Raw genomic sequence first — 20,817 nt, 5'->3', positions numbered from 1 at the left:
ATTTCACGACATTTTTTTTTTTTTTTTTGTAAATCCTAAATAAACACTAACGCCCCTTTCATTCTTACGGCTAGATGTGATCGCTCATTCTGCCTCTGCTAAAATCACTGGTCTATTTCCCCTTTGTTCACATATCCACCCATCGCTTCACCCAACCGGCGAAAGACCACTTGAAACAGCCACAGCAGGACTGGCGCTCATCTGGTACATTTTGTGAACAACAAACGTCGAGTTCATGCCACCCTCGGTGTTGAAGCTATAAATCTCTTATTCCTGTTCTGGCCACTAGTCATGAGTGATTATGCGGGCGGGTGGGTACCTCATTATTATTGCTGCTGAGATGCACTGCCACAAAGGCCAAATCAGTTGGCTGTTTTGCTGACTGACTATTTGCTGTTCGCTTAGCGATTCACTGATCTCTGTCCTGATCAGATCTGTTTACAAATGCAGTGGTTTGGCCATTAAAATAGAAAACGGTTGCCAGACAAATTGGTAGCTGAAATGTTTCAACTTTAATAAACGCTACGGGAGATGTCTCATTTAGAACGGATTTTAAAGCTTATCGGCGCCAAGTGAACGGAGGCACTCTCTAATGTGGTGCAAACAAGAAATTAACAGCAAATTGTTAGTCAATTAGTGATGTAATGGAGCGGGCAAACATGCGATGGCTTTTGTAAATAAGTTCACCTTGACTGATGGTTACTCTAATCGAACTCACTTTGTGTTCCTTTATCCTGCACAGCTTTGTTGTAACGGTAATATAAATACCAAACTTATCGATTATTACATCCCGACTAGCTGAATCGTCGGTCTTTGTCAAAGTTTTTGATGTATGTTTGGTTTGAGGCATAGACGACACCTATGATACGAATACCTTCATGTCTTCGATAAGAATAAGAAAACTTCCAGATCTTCGAAAAGAAGACCTCCAGATCTACGATAAGAAGAACTTAAGGTCTTTGATAAGAATAGCTATAGGTCTTCGATAAGAAAAGCAACAGGTCTTCGAAAAGAAGACCAAAAGGTTTTCGATAAGAAGACCCCCAGATCTACGATAAGAAGACCTCCTGATCTTCGATAAGAAGTCCTCCAGATCTTCGATGATAAGTGCTCCATGCCTTCTATAAGACGAGCTCCTGGTCTTCGATAAGAAAATCCTCTAGTCATCGATAAAATAAGTCTTCTATAAAGAGAACTTCAGCTGTGTTATAAGAAGACCTTCGATAAGAAGAGCTTCAGGACATCTGAAATTAATCAAAAACACGTGGTGTTTTTTAATAACATCTTACACCATATGGGACCTACTTATGGCAATAGGTTTTACATGCTCTAAAAAGCGAATGCTACAAATTAAAGACACTCAGATTGGAGAACTGTTCTAGGAAATTCAACCTACCGAATATTATATGGTGTTTTAGCCAGTGTGCTGTGTGAACGATTGAAGCCAATGGTCAATGACATCATTGGACCATACCAATGTGGCTTCAGACCTGGCAAATCCACCATTGACTCTGCATCAAATCCTGGAAAAGACCACGAAAAACACATCGACACATACCACTTATTTGTCGACTATAAAGCCGCATTGGACAGCCCTACCCGTTCAGAGGTGTTAAAAGCCATGTCTGCGTTCGGCATTCCTGCAAAATTAATACGGCTATGCAGGATAACTTTAAGTGGCACAAGGTCAGCAGTTAAAGTAGGCAAGGATCTATCGGAGCCCTTCAATACCGAATGAGGATTCAGACAAAGTGACAGTTTGTCGTGGGATCTTTTTAACATCCTGCTGGAAAAGATTATACGAGACGCAAAGGTGAACAGAAATGGCACTCTGTACACCAAACAACACATGTTACTCGCCTACGCTGATGACGTCGATATAATGGGTCGAACATTGCGAGCTGTAACAGCCAATTGAAAAGGAGTCTGCCAAAGTGGGTCTGGCAGTAACCTCGGACCAACTGTGGAACTTGAGAACTACAGCTTCGAGGTAGTTGAAGATTTTATATAAATGGGTACCGCCATAAATAAAACGAATGACATCAGTTTTGAAATTCGGAGAAGAAGTAAGCAGTTTAGAAACAAGGCCACCTCCCGCCAGACTAAACTCACACTTTACCAGACGCTGATACTACCCGTGCTATTATATGGATCTGAAGCATGGGTACTTGCGCAAGCAGATGAGACAGCTCTTGGGGTGTTTGAAAGAAAAAATTTCCGAAAGATCTACGGGCCGATCTGCGTCGACGGTTGATATCGGCATCGAATGAATCACGAGCTTTACAATTTATACGTGGACATCGACAGTCAGACGTATTGAGCTGCATCGACTACGGTGGCTAGACCATGTTGTGCGAATGAATGATAATTCCCCAGCTCAAAAGGTATATAAAAGCGAGCCTACTGGCGGTTCTCGTAGAAGGGGAAGGCCACGAATTAGATGGAAAGGCCAAGTAGAAAACAACGTCTTGGAACGTGGTCTTCCAAATTGATAGATTTGCGCACAAGACCGACGCGCTTGGAAATCTCTTTTAAGCTCGGCTTATAGAACAACCGTTCTGTAACAAGCCAGCTAAGTCAGTAAGTGTTTTAGCCTCCAACATCCCGTTATACCAAATTACAGTCGCTACAATGGAAAAAATACGGCAAAAATCTCCAAAATAACAACAACGGTGGCTAAACTTTTATGGGAGCGAAGTCAATACGTGGACCTATATTGATTATACCCTACACAATTATGTTGTCAGGTTATTATAGCTTTGTGCAGCCCCAAGAGTTTGTAACGCCGCGAAATACTGGTGGTAGACCCACTTTTAAGTATACAGTCATATCTCGACTAGCTGAATCGATAGAGACATGTGTGTCCGTCCGTCTATTATAATTGGTAAACAAGATATAGGCCACAGTTATGGACCAATCTTCACGAAATTTTGCATGCAGGATGGGCTCTGCCCAACGAAGACTCCTATTATTTTTGGTAAAGATCGGTTAATATTTAAGGGATGAAATGGACCAAGTACTTAGTTTTTGTCGGGTTTTCTGGTCGCTCCAGAGGCCGCAATGATGGCCCAAACATTGCGAATTTCTACATGGAGAAGGGGATCGGACCAAAGAATAAGTATGCATGCATTGATGAAGATCGGTCAATATTTAAGATAGAAGTAAGGAAGATGTGATGTTGACCTCTCTGAGGGAGCAACTATCACGAAATATTTCTCAGGCTCGGAATAAAAATCGGCAGAAAGTTAGTTTCGTGGTAGCTGTGTAGGGTATCGTATGGTCGGTCCGGTCGGACTATACTGCTCCGCTCACTGGTTATTTTTTATACAAATGTTTTTTTATATATAAATGTCTTTCAGCCTTCTAGAACCCTTTATATCAAAGGAATCTTTTATATCAATAATACGTTTTCATAAATAATAGTCCTGCTGGCCCATGTCCTGATATACCTGTCCCGAACGAGGTTATAAAAACCCTTTATATCAATAACACATTTTCACAAATAATAGTACTGCCGGCCCATGTTTTGATATTACTGTCCCGAACGAGGTTATAAAAAAATTCCGCTTGGCCCAATTAAAGCACGCAAGGTTGGGTGTTTATAAAATTTGTCATATTCTGAAGAGACCCAATATAATGCATAAATTTTTGTTCAAAATAAAATCCTATGTCAATTCAACCATATGATCCATAAAAAAAATTGCGATATATTATGGGTAATTTGAATAATATAAAAAGTTCGACCCTGTCGAACTTCATGACGTTTTTTATTTCTTTTAATTGTATATTCCCAAATTTGTCAAAATTTCAGATCGCCATAGAAACTCTGCCATAGATGGAAAATCAACTAAAAGGCACCAATTTCCTTTGTTTTCAAAACACTCGACATACAAAAATATCCTAGTGTTTATAAAGTAAAACACAAAGAGTTGTTTAATAAACTGATAGCTGCTTCATCTACTCCTCTATCAATTTCAATTTTATGAGCAATAATTTTGAGACGCCCCGCAACAAAAACCCATAAAAATATGCCTCTCGAAAAAAATCACTGCAAGCTAAATATGGGATGTGCCGGCAGAAATACAATAATCAACTTTGACGATCTATGACTGACTGATGGACTCACTAGCTGACTGATTGACTATCGAACAACGATTGCCATTGCTGCTGCTGCAGCAGCATGTTAGTCTATTGCAATGCAACAAAATATCGGAAACTGGCTTTGATCTTTTGTCGACTTTTTTCTTTTTTGTTCACTGTTTTGCCACAAATGTAGTCATAAAAAATAAAATGAAACGACTCGATCTTCGCATACATTTTGTAAGACTCAGGAGACACGAGGAGATGTGCAATTTTATTTCTGTGATTTGCGAATACAGAATCTATAAATAAATGTGTCTGCCTAGCTGTCTTGTTTGAACGTTTATTTATTTATTTAGTTTATCGTTGATTGGTTATTTCTTTCTTTCATTTCATAACGCCACCAGATGGCGCTGTCACAAGGCCCACAACAATTTTATTTGTACTTTTGTTATGTTTGTTATTGGCGGTTTTTGTTCTTTCATTCAAATCAAATCCAAACATCAATTCTTCACCGTCTTGAAATGTTTATTATGACTCTGGCTTCCTTTCATCCTTCATCCACTTGTCCATCGATAGAAAGATTCATTTGGTAAAGTTTCTTTGGCCGATTTGATTCATTCATGATTTGATTTCGAATTTAGCCTTGGGTTTATTATTTTAAATTCGTGTATGAAAACATTGTAGCCTTTTGTAGTAGTTCATTTTTATTCAACTTCGGTGTTTGAAATATCAATCAAATGAGGATTTTATTTATTTGGGAAGTTTGGAATTAGGCACAGCAAAGATAATTTGAGGAATATATTTGCAAGTACTAACCTTTGCAAATCATGTAATAAGCGATTGAAATGTGTCGTAAATATTGATATGGCAGGTGCACACGATAACTCTTGAAGGTAGTAACCGATAGAGTCTGAACTATACACATATTAACATCTCTAAAACCAGTAAGGAAAGCAGTAAAGTCCGACGGGGTGGACCACTATGGGTATATTCAACATAACAAAATGAAAAAATTCGCTGTTTCAAACATAAATTTACTGTGAACAAAATTCATTTCGTACGTCCCTGGTGGAAACTATATCTAAATCAGAACCAATTTTCACGAAATTTAACACACATCGTTCTAGACTTAATTCAGTACCCTGTGCCCGTGCCAATCGAAGGATATATAGGGTCTTGGGTGCATTATTTACCTAAAATCGGACGAAAATATACAGTGGCTCCATCGAATAATCGGACAAGTGGTTGTCAGGTATAATAACGCTATACATTTCAAAAAAAAATGTCTAAATGTGTAATTTTTTCGCTTTTATTTACACATTACTTACTTATATTTCTGAACAATACAAAAAACAACAACTTTCCTAGTGATAACAGTAAATTTCGTCAGAAAAACAAAATTAACTCAATTTATTGTGTTCAACGCAAAATCGGACAAAGCAAAGTATCAATGTTTAAAGTCCCGTTATTATGCAAATATTAACTTCAAATCGGTATTTTGTTTGTCATATTCATTCGTAAATTGCATTTAGACCAAGAAAGTGGTAATACTAAATAAAAATAAATGTAAATGGCTCCAAAAGGGAAACAATCCAGTGTGGAAATCAGGCAATTAATAGATAAATTGAGTTATGAAGATAAAACAGTAAGAGAAATTGCCGAATTGGTAGGAATGAGTAAATCTACTGTCCACGACATTATAAAGAGGTTCCGTGATGAGTTCCGATTGACCAATAAAAGCAGAAAAGGTCAAGGGAAGATATTAAATGAGCGAGAAGAGCGTTCGATATTAAAAGAAATAAAACAATATTCATTTTAAACCGCAAAAGAACTTAAAATAAATTTAAAAACTCGCACTGGAAAAGATGTGTGCCTAAATACTATTCGCAATACATTGCATAAATATAATTATTATGGGAGAGTTGCAAGAAAAAAGCCATTTATTAGCCTTAAAAATAAAAACTGTAGTATAAAATATGCCAAGGAGTTTTTACTAAAACCAGACGATTATTGGAAGCAGGTAATTTGATGATAGATCATCTTAAAATAAATTTCTATTGATAGTTTTCATTATATTAAGGTTCTGTTTACTGACGAAAGCAAATTTAATTTGCACGGATCAGATGGGAAGATGTATGTGTGGCGTAAGCCAAATGCTGACTATAATAATGAGAATACAAAAGCCACTGTTAAGCACGGAGGAGGTTCCGTTATGGTTTGGGGCTGCATGTCGAGTGCGGGAGTAGGTAATTTGCATTTTATTGATGGTAAAATGGACAAATTTGTCTACCTCAACATTTTAAAACAAAATGTAAAGCAAAGTGCAGACAAATTGGGTATCGCGAACAACTTTGCCTTTTATCAAGACAACGATACCAAGCACACATCAGGTGTAGCAAAGCTTTGGTTGATCCATAACTGCCCCAAACATATACAAACACCTGCACAGAGCCCAGACCTTAACGTAATTGAGCATCTTTGGGAAGAATTAGCTAGGAGAGTGTATGAAAAAAAATTTAACTCCTTAGTACAGCTTAAGGAGGCTTTACTGGAATCGTGGAACTCCATAGAGCCGGAGGTATGTCAGAATTTGGTCAAATCAATACCGAAGCGTTTACAGGCCGTTCTGGACAACAAAGAATATGCAACTAAATATTAGTTTCTCGATTTTTTGCATTTTTTACCATTGATACTTTGCTTTGTCCGATTTTGCGTTGAACACAATAAATTGAATTAATTTTGTTTTTCTGGCGAAATTTACTGTTATCACTAGGAAAGTTGTTATTTTTTGTATTGTTCAGAAATATAAGTAAGTAATGTGTAAATAAAAGCGAAAAAACTACACATTTAGACAATTTTTTTGAAATGTAAAGCGTTATTATATCTGACAACCACTTGTCCGATTATTCGATGGAGCCACTGTATATGGGAGCTACATTTAAATCTGAACCGATTTTTACGAAATTGAACACACATCTTTCTAGACTTAATTCAATACGCTATGCCGAAATTTGTGCAAATCAAAAGGGGACTTTAGTGGACTATTTACCTAAAATCGGACGAAAATATATATGGGAGCTATATCTAAATCTGAACCGATTTTCACGAAACTTTGCACACATTATTCTAGATCTTATTCATTACGCTGTGCCAAATTTCGTGCAAATCGAAAGATATATAGGGACTTTGGTGCACCATTTACTTCAAATCGGACGAAAATATATATGGGAGCTATATATAAATCTGAACCGATTTCTCCCAATTTCAATAGGGTTCGTCCTTGGGCCAATTAAGTGACCTGTGCCAAATTTCATCCAAATAAGCATATTCTCAAAAGGAACCATGTGTCTATCTCGTTTCCTTTTGCCTGTTACAAACATATGCACAAAGACATAATACTAAATGGTCAAATTTGAAAATGTCCATACAATTTTTTTATTGATCCCGACGATCTTTGTGTTAAATAAATTTTCTATAATCCATTTTAAAAGTCAACGCAATCGTTCTCGTCATTATTTGTCTATCAAATACTCTGTAAATATGTACCGAGCCAACACGAAGCAGCCTGATATTGAAACCACTTGAAATCCATGGATGAATTAATACCGAAAAAAAACACGCACCACTGATGAGCTGATATTTACACTTCCATGCACGAGTGAAACACATTGAAATGGTCGCACCAAAATGAAATGGTTTGTTAAATTTAAGTGCTGCTGCTGAGTACAGTGGAAATTAATACAATAAAAAATGGAAAAATTAATTTTTTATGAAATTTAGACCCCCCTTGACAACGAATCAGAGGACCATTTTCGTCTGTACACTATTACTATTACTTTATGAAAAAATTAAAGTTAGTCAAATTTTTATATTTTGACTATCAACTCAAAAATTTTCAATGGCTGCTACCCCAGCATCGGTTGCTGCCCCTATATTGCTGCTAATAGGTCAATACAGATTAGTCGTAGATCTCCGTCATACGTTCTAGTATTTTTTTGCATTCATAATTCTTCATGGGCAATTCAATACTATAGCATGTTTATACGAGATAGACACATGGTTCCTTTTGAGAATATGCATAGAATCACTTTCTGAGTCGATTTATGCATGTCCGTCCGTCTGTATATGTTAAATTGTAAACAAAGTACAGGTCGCATTTATGATCCGATTTGGATGAAATTTGGCACAAGTCACTCATTTGGCCCAAGGACGAACCCTATTGAAATTGGGAAAAATCTATTCAGATTTAGATATAGCTCCCATATATAGGTTCGTCCGATTTATGGTAAATGGGGAACCAAAGTCCCTCTATATCCTTCGATTTGCATGAAATTTGGCATAGAGTACTGGTATCATATAGTCGGCCCTGTCCGACTTTACTGGTTGCATCTGGAATTATCCGGCCAAAGTAACATTCTAAGATGAGTTACTCTAAAGCAATTGCGATAGGATTCTAAAATGTTATTTTTATTTTGTCAGGTTGAGTTAACTCAGTCCACTTTTATTCCAATTTTCAGCATTTTCAGGATTTTTGAAATATATGTCAACTGAATTGGATGTAATTACAAATTGTGGGTTCTGATTGGGTGCCAAATTTAATTTTAGTTATTTTGATAGTTTTATATCCAACTAGAGATAAGTAAATCGACTTTTGACTAATAGATTAAACGACTTTTTGTATTGAAAAATATTTAAGTCGAAATCGACTTTGAGGAAGACACAAAGACGACTTTTCAAGATCGATTTTCGATTTTCTTCATAAATACTTGATTTTATACCACCTAGACTTTTAACATCGGATTCTTGGATGGTGAATGATATATATGCAGCATGTGTTCAATATAGACCATGTCCCGCCCTGTTTTAGGAATTTTGATGGTCAAGGACTCATTTTCCATATCATTTAAGTCCATATTTTGACATAATCCCATATAAAAGTATTTTGGCGGTCCTAAACACAATTGGCCGTAAAACTTTTTCGCATAACATGTTCGATATATATAGGTCCATGTCTCTCTTTAACGGTCCTCTCAACTTGGGATCGTAGTGGCATCAAAAGATTAAATAGATTAAAGATTTAAACTATACATTAATATTTTGACATATGCCCACCACATTTTCGGCATTTTCATTATTCTAAATGGATTTTTCAATTAAAGTAGATATGTTTCCGAAGGATAAGATGGCCATCCTTCAGAAATTGTTGAATAATTGTTGGTTTAATTTTACCCTACACAACTATGTTGTCAGGGTATTATAGCTTTGTGCAGCCCCAAGAATTTGTAACGCCGCGAAATATTGGTCCTAGACCCACCTTTAAGTATACCGATATCTCGATATCTGAGATATCTCGACTAGCTGAGTCGATCTAGACATGTGTGTCCCTCCGTCCGTCTGTCCATTATAATTTGTAACCACGATACAAGCCACAGTTATGGACCAATCTTTGCGCATGTAGGATAGGTTTTGGTCAATGAAGACCCCTATTGTTTTTGGTAAACATCGGTTAATATTTAGGTGATGAAATGGACCAAATACTTAATTTTTGTCCGTTTTTCTGGTCGCTCCAGAGGCCGCAATTATGGCCCGAACATCGCGAAATTTTACATGGATCGGGTCAAACAATAAGCATACCTGTTTTCATAAAGATTAGTCAATATTTAGCGGGTCAAATGGACCCTGACTTTTGTCTGAAAAATTACAAAATTCTCTTTATTCTATGGCGCATATATTTACCCCTGAATGACATAAACCGGAAAGTTGATAGTATATCCAATAGGAGTGTTTGGCCTTTAAATTGATATAAATTATGTTGTCGTATGTACTCAGACAGGTGCTTACGTATTCAGATATTATTTAGTAACCCATTACCACACTAGATGCCGGAAATATAGCGCTGACCGCTGAAATTTTCCACGAGGATCCAGTTATGGTCAATGATAACGCCTATAATTCTCGGTGATGACCAGCTAATAATTTTGGGATACATTGGACCGAACATCACAACACAACCTACTGTGAAGGGATTTCTTCTTAAATACCTATATTACTAACATGGTGGAGTTGGTTTATTTTTCTAGTTCAAATAGCTCTAATGTAGCACCCCATTACTTTTTCTAATACTGATCAGACAATATTAATAGCAACTCTCGTATATATCAGTGGAAATATATCTAGATAACCAATATCAGAAGAATGTATCTACCTAAAATTTCTTCGTCATTTTCATTCCACTTTTTTATACGTCACATCCGTCACACCCTCCATCCAGCCGATGTGATGAATTATTTGTGAACCGCATAATAAGTGTGACATGTGCGTACGATTATTTATCTGTTTGCAACTGAAAATTATATATCCACTTATAAATCTTTCCCTTTACATTTTTTCGTAAGCGTTTTGTTTATTTTACGATGCAGCAGGAGCAGCAGCAGCAACCGCTGCTGCCTCCCTTCCAATTCAAAGCGACAACAGTTGAAACATTTTTCAATATCTTTCCAATATGCGTTGCAGCGCTTTAGCGTTTAAATAAACACAGGCGACTTAAAAACAAAACTATTTTCAAAAAATTGAAATTATATTTAACAACAACAACAAGAAACACAAAAAAATGCTACTTCAACAGAAAAGATGCGAGCCGCAGCAACAACAACGATCACAACAAAAATGCCAAAAAAAAAAAAAAATTATCGCTGATGCGTTGCTAAATGTGTGGTGGGAAAGAACTAATTTTTGATATTTTGTTTTGTTTAAGGATTAAATAATGCACACATCTGTGTGTGTGTGTGTGTGTAACTGGGTGCGTCTGATGTTGCTCCTATGGTAGGCATTTTGGTTGGCAAATGGCTGAGAATGATGGGCTTCTTCTTGTTTGTCGGGTTGACACTTTAGCTGACTGACAACAGCAGTCACATCAGTCTATCACACACACACACACAATCAGTGCATTGTCGTGGGACTGGAGGCAGCCAGCCAAAGCCACCGCAGCAGTGAACAGCCGCCAGCCAACGAAAATATCAGTTCCGGGCGTTGTCAGCCAAAAAGAAAACAAAAAATTAAAAAAAGAAAGAAAAAACTGGGAGTTAATGGGCAACTGTTGCAATCTCCAGTTTGCTGCTGAACCATTTTTGGCCGAACGACCTAGCGATCGGTTATTCGGTCTGCCTGTCGGTCGACGACGTCTGTCGCTTCTTTTTAATGACATTAAATTGTGTTTTCTTAATATTTATCTCATCAAACTGAATCGTTCATGGCTTTCGGTAGGTCCTTCCTCTTCGGGTCGTTGTTGTTGTCGTTGTTATTGTTGGTGGTGATTGTCGTCCCTGCATCCATGACTGCCTCGGATTTCTGTTATTGTTTATTTTGTGATAATTATAAGTTTATTAAATGCATTCCATGGGCAATGCCTGCCTGCCTGCCTGCCATGACCACATTGTGATCATTTGTTTTCTTCTTCGTTTTTTTTTTTGTGGTGGGAGTGTTGCTGATAAAAAACGAATTACCAACAACAATGAATTGGAAATTGATTGCCAAACGATAAAGATAAGTGGCGGAAAAGAAAATAAGCGAATGAGAATTTTACAACAGCTGTAAGGCAGCCACCAAGCCGAAGTGGAATTAAAATAAATCAGCATACTCTTAACCACACAAAGTAAATAGGAACACACACACGCACATTTTGTAAGTTAATCAATAAATTATCAAACTGCTTTCCATATTACCAACTTCCTGCAATAAATTCCGAATTTTATAATTCGTTTCACTGTTTGCCATTAACACACACTCACCCACACAATTTATTTCATTGTAAGAAAAACAAAATATCTGTCACTTGGAATTCGTTTTTATATCTTATGCTCCAAACAAACAATGACTCCACTGGATATGGCGCTAGCATCACCCTGGCCATCTCTCATCGTGCGCCTACCTCTTTCACTGGCACTTTGTTGCCAGAGAACACAACAATTCTTCGATTATTTTAATTATTTTATGGAGTTTTAAAGGCCCATCTAATAACACACATTCTAAATTATGCACTTGAAAATGTGTCCAATAAATATTGAAAACATGTTTTTGTTTTTGGAATATAAATTATTTTGGATTATCCGTTCCCATTCTATGTGGGTGGCATTAAAAAATTCAATAATGAAAATTTTCAAATAAAAAAACATAGGTGCTACATAAATAAGCCATGGGAAAACACAGCAATTTTATAAATATGAGGAGAACCGATTTTCCCGAAACTTACCACATATCATTCTAGACTCAATTCAAAACGCTATGCCAAATTTCGTGGAAATCGAAAGATATATAGGGATTTTGGTGCACAATTTACATAAAATCGGACGAAAATATATATCCGATTTTTACGAATCTTAACACACATCACTCTAGACTCCATTCAGAAAGCTGTGCCAAAATTCGTTCAAATCCAATTTAGCATACCAAGGATACGGCATGCCAAATTTCGTGGAAATCGAAAGATATTTAGGGACTTTGGTGCACCATTTACCTTAATTCGGACGAAAATATATATGGGAGCTATATTTAAATCTGGGCCGATTTTCACGAAACATGGTAGACATCACTCTAGGCTCGTTTCAGTACGTTGTGCCTAATTTCGTGCAAATCGAAAGATATATAGGGACTTTGGTGCACCATTAAGCTAAAATCGGGCGAAACTATATATGGGAGCTATATCTAAATCTGAACCGATTTTCACGAAAATTTGCACACTCATTCTAGACTTAATTAAGTACGCTATGCCAAATTTCGTGGAAATCGAAATATATATAGGGACTTTGGTGAACCATTTACAATAAATCGGTCGAACATATATATTGGAGCTATTGACTTCGCACAACTATTAACAAAATGTCGGAACTTTTGAAAATCGCCTATTTTTTACCACAAACCAGGTAAAAAAAGGGAAGATCTTTACCGATTGGCTTTATCCTAGTTGATAAGATAGCTATACACTCACAGAGAAACGTCCCAAAATTTGAAATCGATTGGGTTATTAGTTTGTGAGTTGTCGTGCCCGTCACCACGAATGGGTTTGTCCTTGCGCCAAATAAATGGCTGTGTCAAATTTTATTCCTTAAAAGACCTCTACTTTGTTTACAGCCTACTTAGTTCTATGCATATTCTTAAAAGGAACCATTTTGAAGATTTAAAAATGAAGAAAAATAATTTACAAAAAAATGTTGTTGTTGTTTTCTGTGATTAACAAAAGTTCTATTTTTGAAACCAGTGAACGTCGGAAACCGAAAATTCCAACGGTTTTAGAAAGATTACATGTCTGGCTTTCGTATGAACTACTTCGCACAACTATTAACAAAATGGCGGAACTTTTTTTATTCGCTTATTATTTACCACAAACCAAGTTAAAAAAAAGAAGATCTTCGCCGATTGGCACACAATATACTTCCAAAATTTGAAATCGATTGGGTTATTAGTTTTTGAGTTATCGTGCCCATCACTTGATGCTAACACTATAAATCGGTTATATCTTCAAAAATTGTTGAGATTTTCACTTAAAAATGTATAGGGACATTCTTGAATTAGTGTTGGTTCGAATTAAATCAAAATACAAAAGTAATTTTTTTTGAAACCGCGAATGTGGGGGGCGGATGTTTGCACCCTCTCGACCCACAGATGTTTGCACCCTCTCGATCCACTAGAGGTCACCAAATATTACTAATATTCAGTACAGATTCACTTCACCGTGGGCTGTCTTGTGTTGTTCGGTCTTCAATTGTGGTCGACTCGTGAAAATAAAAACAAAAATATATTTGTTTTCGGTCCACTTCATCTCAATATTATTATCTGACCATCACCGAAAATAATAGGCGTTGTCCTTGACCATACTTGGATCCTCATGGAAAATTTCAAAGCGATGAGCGCTATATTTCCGACCTCTAGTTTGGTAATGGGTTACTAAATAATATATGAATACGTAAGCACATGTAAATATTTAAGTGCAACTCCCACATCCGACTACATACGACAATATAATTGGTATCAATTTAAAGGTCAACCACTCCTCTTGGCTATACTATCAATACCTCGGGTCTATGTCCTTAAGGGGTAAATACACTATGGAATTTCTATAGGATACAAATTTTGTCGTTTTCACACAAAAGTCAGGGTCCATTTGACCCGGTAAATACAGCCTTGCTTTTTCTTTATTCTTATTCATAATTGCGGCCTTTGGAGCGACCAAAAAATCAGACAAAAATAAAGTTTTTGGTCCATTTCATCCCCTAAATATTAACCGATCTTTACAAAGGGGTCTTCATTGGGCAGAACCCATCCGACATACAAAATTTCGTGAAGATTGGTCCATAAATGTGGCCTGTATCGGGTTTACAAATTATAATGGACAGACGGACGGACACACATGTCTAGATCGACTCAGCTAGTCGAGATCTGACGATCGGTACACATAAAGGTGGGTCTAAGACCAATGTTTCTTGGCGTTACAAACTCTTGAGGCTGCACAAAGCTATAGTACACTGACAACATAGTTGTGTAGGATATAAAAAATCACGCATAGTGAGCCTAGAAAAAAATATTAAAAATATCTCGCCTATATCAGGCATATTGGTCGTAGAAAAAATTAAAAAAAATCCATTCCACTTGGTCCTTGACAAACATTTATATAAATATTCCACGACAAGTGTATCGTTGGTATTTACAGAAGCCTCTAATATCGTGGTTCGGAAAATATTAAAAAAATCCAAATATTCAAAAAATTCTAAAAATCCTAACTACTAACTAAAATTATAATTAAAAAAGTCACTCTTATTTTTCCTTGAAGAAATATTTTTTTTAAAAATCCACATTCATGACCATGGTCCTTGAACCTTCTTGACAAGTATTTCTATGGGATATTTGAGCTGTTACAAATATTTGTCCAAACCAATCATAGAAAATTCCCTTCCCATTGTATTCAAATAACATCTTGTATCTCGTAACAGTTTCATCTTCTACTTTATTATGAAAAAACAATATTTTTGACCGAAAAATCTTCCAATTCTGAGGAACCATGAAGGCCTCCCTTTAGAATTACTTTGATTTCATTAAATAGAAAATTGTTATTAAAAAAAAATAAATAAATATTTTCATAATTTAAACAATAAATTCAGGGAATTTGTCGACACAATGTCTAGCATGTACAAATGTGTTTTTTTGTTAATCTTCACCTTACTCCGCATCTTGTTCTCGCAAACCAAACAACCAACTACCACAATGGCCTTGTAAGTAAGTTGAAATAATTTTGAATTTCATTCATAATTTCGACATTCTGCTGCAGCATACACCATATTCATTCATCCATCCATCTGTATGTCCATCCATACATTTGTACTTCATTTGTTATTATTGAAAACATTTGTAGAATTTCAAATAAACAAAATATTTTTGAAGATTTACTTTTTTTCACTCTCTTCAATTTTAGGGAATTTTCTGTTTTGATTTTGTAAATTTGCCAAAACTTAACGGAAATCATGGGTGGGAGTATAGCCCGAAAAAGTCTAGCAAAACATTTTTATTTTTTATTCTCCTTTTGAAATTCAATATTATTAATCTTTAATGTTTATTTATAATTGTCCCGCTGTATTCATTTGCAAGGGTTATTCAATGTTTATAATTTTTACGGTTTTTTTTTCGTTTCGTTTTTATTATCAACGCACAATTACGCTTGACCAGCAAAAATTGTCCTTTTTTCAATAAACGATTTACAATCGCAATCGAATCGAATTTAGTGCCTTTTGTTGTTGTTGCTGCCATTTTTAATGAAACATTGTCGTCATTGCGAATGGCATAATTGCGATTTGTGTTTATACAGTGCGTGTGTGGTCGTCCGGCCTCTTAATTGAGTCATGCCTGTGAAACGAGACCACCAGTCGTCGATTCTCTACTGCATTTGCTCAATAACAAATATGTATATTGTTATATATTATGATACCAACACTTTATTCCATACCCAATTATTTGACACTGTCATGACTCTACATAAATCGCTGTGAGCCCGCAGAAACTTTGATATTTTTAGTATTTTCAAAAACCAATTTTTCAATTTTTAAATAATATGTTTAAAAGATTAATAGTCGTTAATTTTTGTAACCTACACAACTATGTTGTCAGGGTATTATAGTTTTGTGCAGCCCCAAGAGTTTGTAACGCCGCGAAATATTAGTCCTAGACCCATATTTAAGTATACCGATTGTCATATCTCGACTAGCTGAGTCGATCTAGACATGTGTGTCCGTCCGTTCGTCAGTCAGTCCATTATAATTTGTAAACACGATACAGGCCACAGTTATGGACCAATCTTCACGATATTTTGCATGTAGGATGGGTTCTGGCCAATGAAGACCCCTACTGTTTTTTGTAAGGATCGGTTAATATTTAGGGGATAAAATGAACCAAATATCTATTTTTTGTCGGTTTTTCTGGCCTCTCCAGAGGCCGCAATTATGGCCCGAATAGAATAAGCATGCCTGTTTTGATAAAGTTAGGTCAATATTTAGCGGGTCAAATGGACCCTGACTTTTGTGTGAAAAATTGCAAAATTTGTATTCTATGGCGTATATATTTACTCCTGAAGGACATAGGTCCAAAAAATATACCAATTATATGGATGTGGGGTGCTTAAATATTTACGGCGAGATATTATTTAGTAACCCATTACCACACTAGAGGGCGGAAATATAGCGCTAATCGCTTTGAAATTTTCTATGAAGTTCCAGATATGGTCAAGAACAACGCTTATAATTTTCGGTGATGATCAGATAATAATTTTGTGATGAAGTGGGCCGGAAACTTATTTTTTGTGTTTTTTTTTGTGTTTTTTTTTTTTTTTTTTTTTTGATAAAGATCGGTTCAAATCGACCCTGACTTTTGTATGAAAAATTTCAAAATTTGTATTCTACGGCGTATATATTTACTCTTGAAGGACGTAGACCCGAGAAGTTGATAGTATATTCAAGAGGAGTGGTTTACCTTTAAATTGATAAAAATTCTATTGTCGCATGTACTCGGACGTGGGAGTTACAATCAAATATTTACAGGTGTTTACGTATTCAGATATTATTATGTAACCCTTTACCACACTAGAAGGCGGAAATATAGCGCTGATCGCTTTGAAATTCTAGTTATGGTCAAGGACAATGCCTATAAATTTCGGTGATGATCAGATTTCGACAATTTTGGGATGAAGTGGACCGAAAACTTAATTTTTTGAGTCGATATATAGGCCACAATTATAAGCCGAATATCATAACACAACCCACGGTGAAGGGAATCTGGCTGTATTAAAAATATTCGGAAAATATGTCAGTGCAAGGAAAAGGTGCTCTTGACCTCTAATCGAGCAAGAAGGTGCAAATATCACGAAATATGCCCAGGCTCGGAATAAACATGGTGTAAATAACATTTTTGACAAGGACCAGTAGCCGTAAATGACTACATATCAAATTACCTACATCTGAAGTGGACCGAAAACTTAATTTTTTGGTGTTTTTTGAGTCGATATATAGGCCACAATTATAAGCCGAATATCATAACAAAACCCACGGTGGAGAGAATCTGAACAAGTAATTAGAAGGGCTGTATTAATAATATTCGGAAAATATGTCAATGCAAGGGAAAGGTGCTGCTGACCTCTAAAAAAAAATTATTTGAAAAATCTACGCCTCATGGTAGGCTATAGAAAAATTATTTGAAAAATCTACGCCTCATGGTAGGATATAGAAAAATTATTTGAAAAATCTACACCTCATGGTAGGCTATAGAAAAATTATTTGAAAAATCTACGCCTCCTGGTAGGCTATAGAAAAATTATTTGAAAAATCTACACCTCATGGTAGGCTATAGAAAAATTATTTGAAAAATCTACACCACATGGTAGGCCATAGAAAAATTATTTGAAAAATCTACACCTCATGGTAGGCTATAGAAAAATTATTTGAAAAATCTACGCCTCATGGAAGGCTATAGAAAAATTATTTGAAAAATCTACACCTCATGGTAAGCCATAGAAAAATTATTTGAAAAATCTACACCTCATGGTAGGCTATAGAAAAATTATTTGAAAAATCTACACCTCATGGTAGGCTATAGAAAAATTATTTGAAAAATCAACGCCTCATAGTAGGCTATAAAAAAAATTAATTGAATAATCTACACCTCATGGTAGGCTATAGAAAAATTATTTGAAAAATCTACACCTCATGGTAGGCCATAGAAAAATTATTTGAAAAGTCTAAACCTCATAGTAGGCTATAGAAAAATTATTTGAAAAATCTAAAATTAAAAAAATCTACGCCTTGTGGTAGGCTATAGAAAAATTATTTGAAAAATCTAAAATTAAAAAAATCTACGCCTTATGGTAGGCTATAGAACAAATATTAAATAAATCTACGCCTTATGGTAGGCTATAGAACAATTATAAATTAAATGTACGCCTTGTGGTAGGCTATAGAACAAATATTAAATGAATCTACACCTTATGGTAGGCTATAGAACAATTTATTAAATAAATCTACGCCTTGTGGTAGGCTATAGAAAAATGAATTGAAAAAAACTACGCCTCATGGTAGGCGATAGAGAAATAATTTGAAAAATCTGCGCCTTATGGTAGGCTATAGAAAAATTATTAAATAAATCTACGCCTTATTGTAGGCTATAGCACAACTATTAAATAAATCTACGCATTATTGTAGACTATAGAACAAATATTAAATAAATCTACGCCTTATGGTAGGCTATAAAAAAATTTAAATAAATCTACGCCTTATGGTAGGCTATAGGCAAATTATTAAATAAATCTACCCGTTCTGAAATTATTTAACAAATTTACGTCTTATGGTAGGCTATAGAATTTGTTTTAATAAATGTACCTTAAAGTAGGCTATAGAAAAATAATTTGAAAAATCTACGCCTTATGATAGACTATAGAAAAATTATTTAACCAATTTATGCTTTATGCTGACGCGTCAATTTTTAAATAATATTTTTGACAAGTAGCCGGGAATTAACATTAAAATTTTTCAAGAATCAATAGGCGTGGATTTGTGAAGCACCGGACGACAGGAGTGAATTTTTTGTAGGACCAAGAAATTGTAGATTTTTAAGGAAATATTTTTTCAAGCACCTACACTATCAAATTACTTACAGCTACACACAATTATACACATATATATAAATGAAAGATTGCTTTATGTACTTATCCTTTTGTACATAAGGCAATCCATAGTCTAGATGACAATTCAATAAGCCATGACAAGCAAATGTTTATTTAGCATAAATGCGTTAAGATGCGGGTTCTCGTCTATTTCCTTGTCCTCTTTACATTGGATAGATAAATGGATGTGAAGGGACGGGATGGCTGACTGGATAAATGGAATTGAAAAATGCAATTCGATTACAACGATGACGATAACTATAAGAACAACAACTACGTCGTTTCCAACTCATTCATGAAGTGCCAGTAAGAAAAGTGTCATTTGTTAAATGGAAATATGCTGTGACGTTGTTCCTAACCTCAATTGTGGTTGGTAGAGACAAAACATCAAAAAACCAAAACCCAACCACTTTGAAATGAGCTATGCAGCCACAAAGTGGCGAAAGAAATGCCAGACGCACAAAAAGACAGACTGTAAGGAATATTGCCAGTTGACGGTCCGTCCGTTCCCTCTTCCTATATATACCATCCATCCACTGATAGCAGTGGCAAATGGTGAATTGTTTATTTAGGACTGAACCCAACAAAAAAAAAAGAAGAAAATAGAATGAAATGAAAAAAGCAGAAGTGGAGAATGCAGGAAATTACTTATTGTCGTTGTTCTTCCTTTAGTTGGCCAGCCAACGGAGCAGCAGTGAGCCATTGTACGCCAGTAAATGCGACGATGTCTGGCGACTTGCTAAGCAGACAACTGGTTTACGGTTTACTTATTCCATTTGTTGGTCGGTGGTGGTTGAGAGTTGTTCTCGACAATACTACATCCATTGGGTGGTGGTTTTGTTGATTGCTTTTTGTAATGGTCCATCATTTCCATACTTCATTGTCTTTTGATAGACTGATGGTGGTGGTTATTGTTGTCATCTTCCTTAGTTTGGAGTTGTTTTAACTCCATTTTGTCTTTTTGATATGATGCCAGTAATGGCACAACCAAGGCGAATTCCTTTGTTAGCAGCGACTACAACAAGGATATTCGAGAGGGGAACTAACTTTAACTGCGAACAACAAACAGTTGGGAGTTTAAAAAAAAAAAAACTTAAATTTATTTTTATCAATTTTGAAGAAGGTGTATTTAAGCAGAACATTATAAAGCCTTTGTTAACGTTTTTAAAATTACAATAAATCGGGTCTTAAAGGGCATTTACATTAGAACTTTTTGCAGGGTTAACCTACTTTATGAGGATATATTTGACAAATAGACAATGGAATTGACAACTGAAACCCACTGGGCTAACTAAATCCGATGCAATGTAAAGCGGCATTTACTTGGATTTCTTAAAAACATGTAACTTCTAACCAACAACAAATCGGAGTTTCAAAATTTTTCTTTTTAAAAAATATGTTTTCAGGGTCAAGGAAGCATGGATTAGACTTTAGAAAAATTATCTAATAAATCTAAGCTTTAATATTATCTAATAATCTAATAAATCTACGCTTGTAAAGTGATTGACTGTCTGACTTAACGATTCATCAACGCCCATACGAAA

The sequence above is a fragment of the Musca vetustissima genome, unplaced genomic scaffold (assembly GCF_032173495.1).
Source record: "Musca vetustissima isolate MV318-11 ecotype Yass unplaced genomic scaffold, APGP_CSIRO_Mvet_v1 utg6918, whole genome shotgun sequence".
Classification (NCBI taxonomy): Eukaryota; Metazoa; Arthropoda; class Insecta; order Diptera; family Muscidae; genus Musca; species Musca vetustissima.
Note: the sequence above shows the minus strand (reverse complement) of the source record.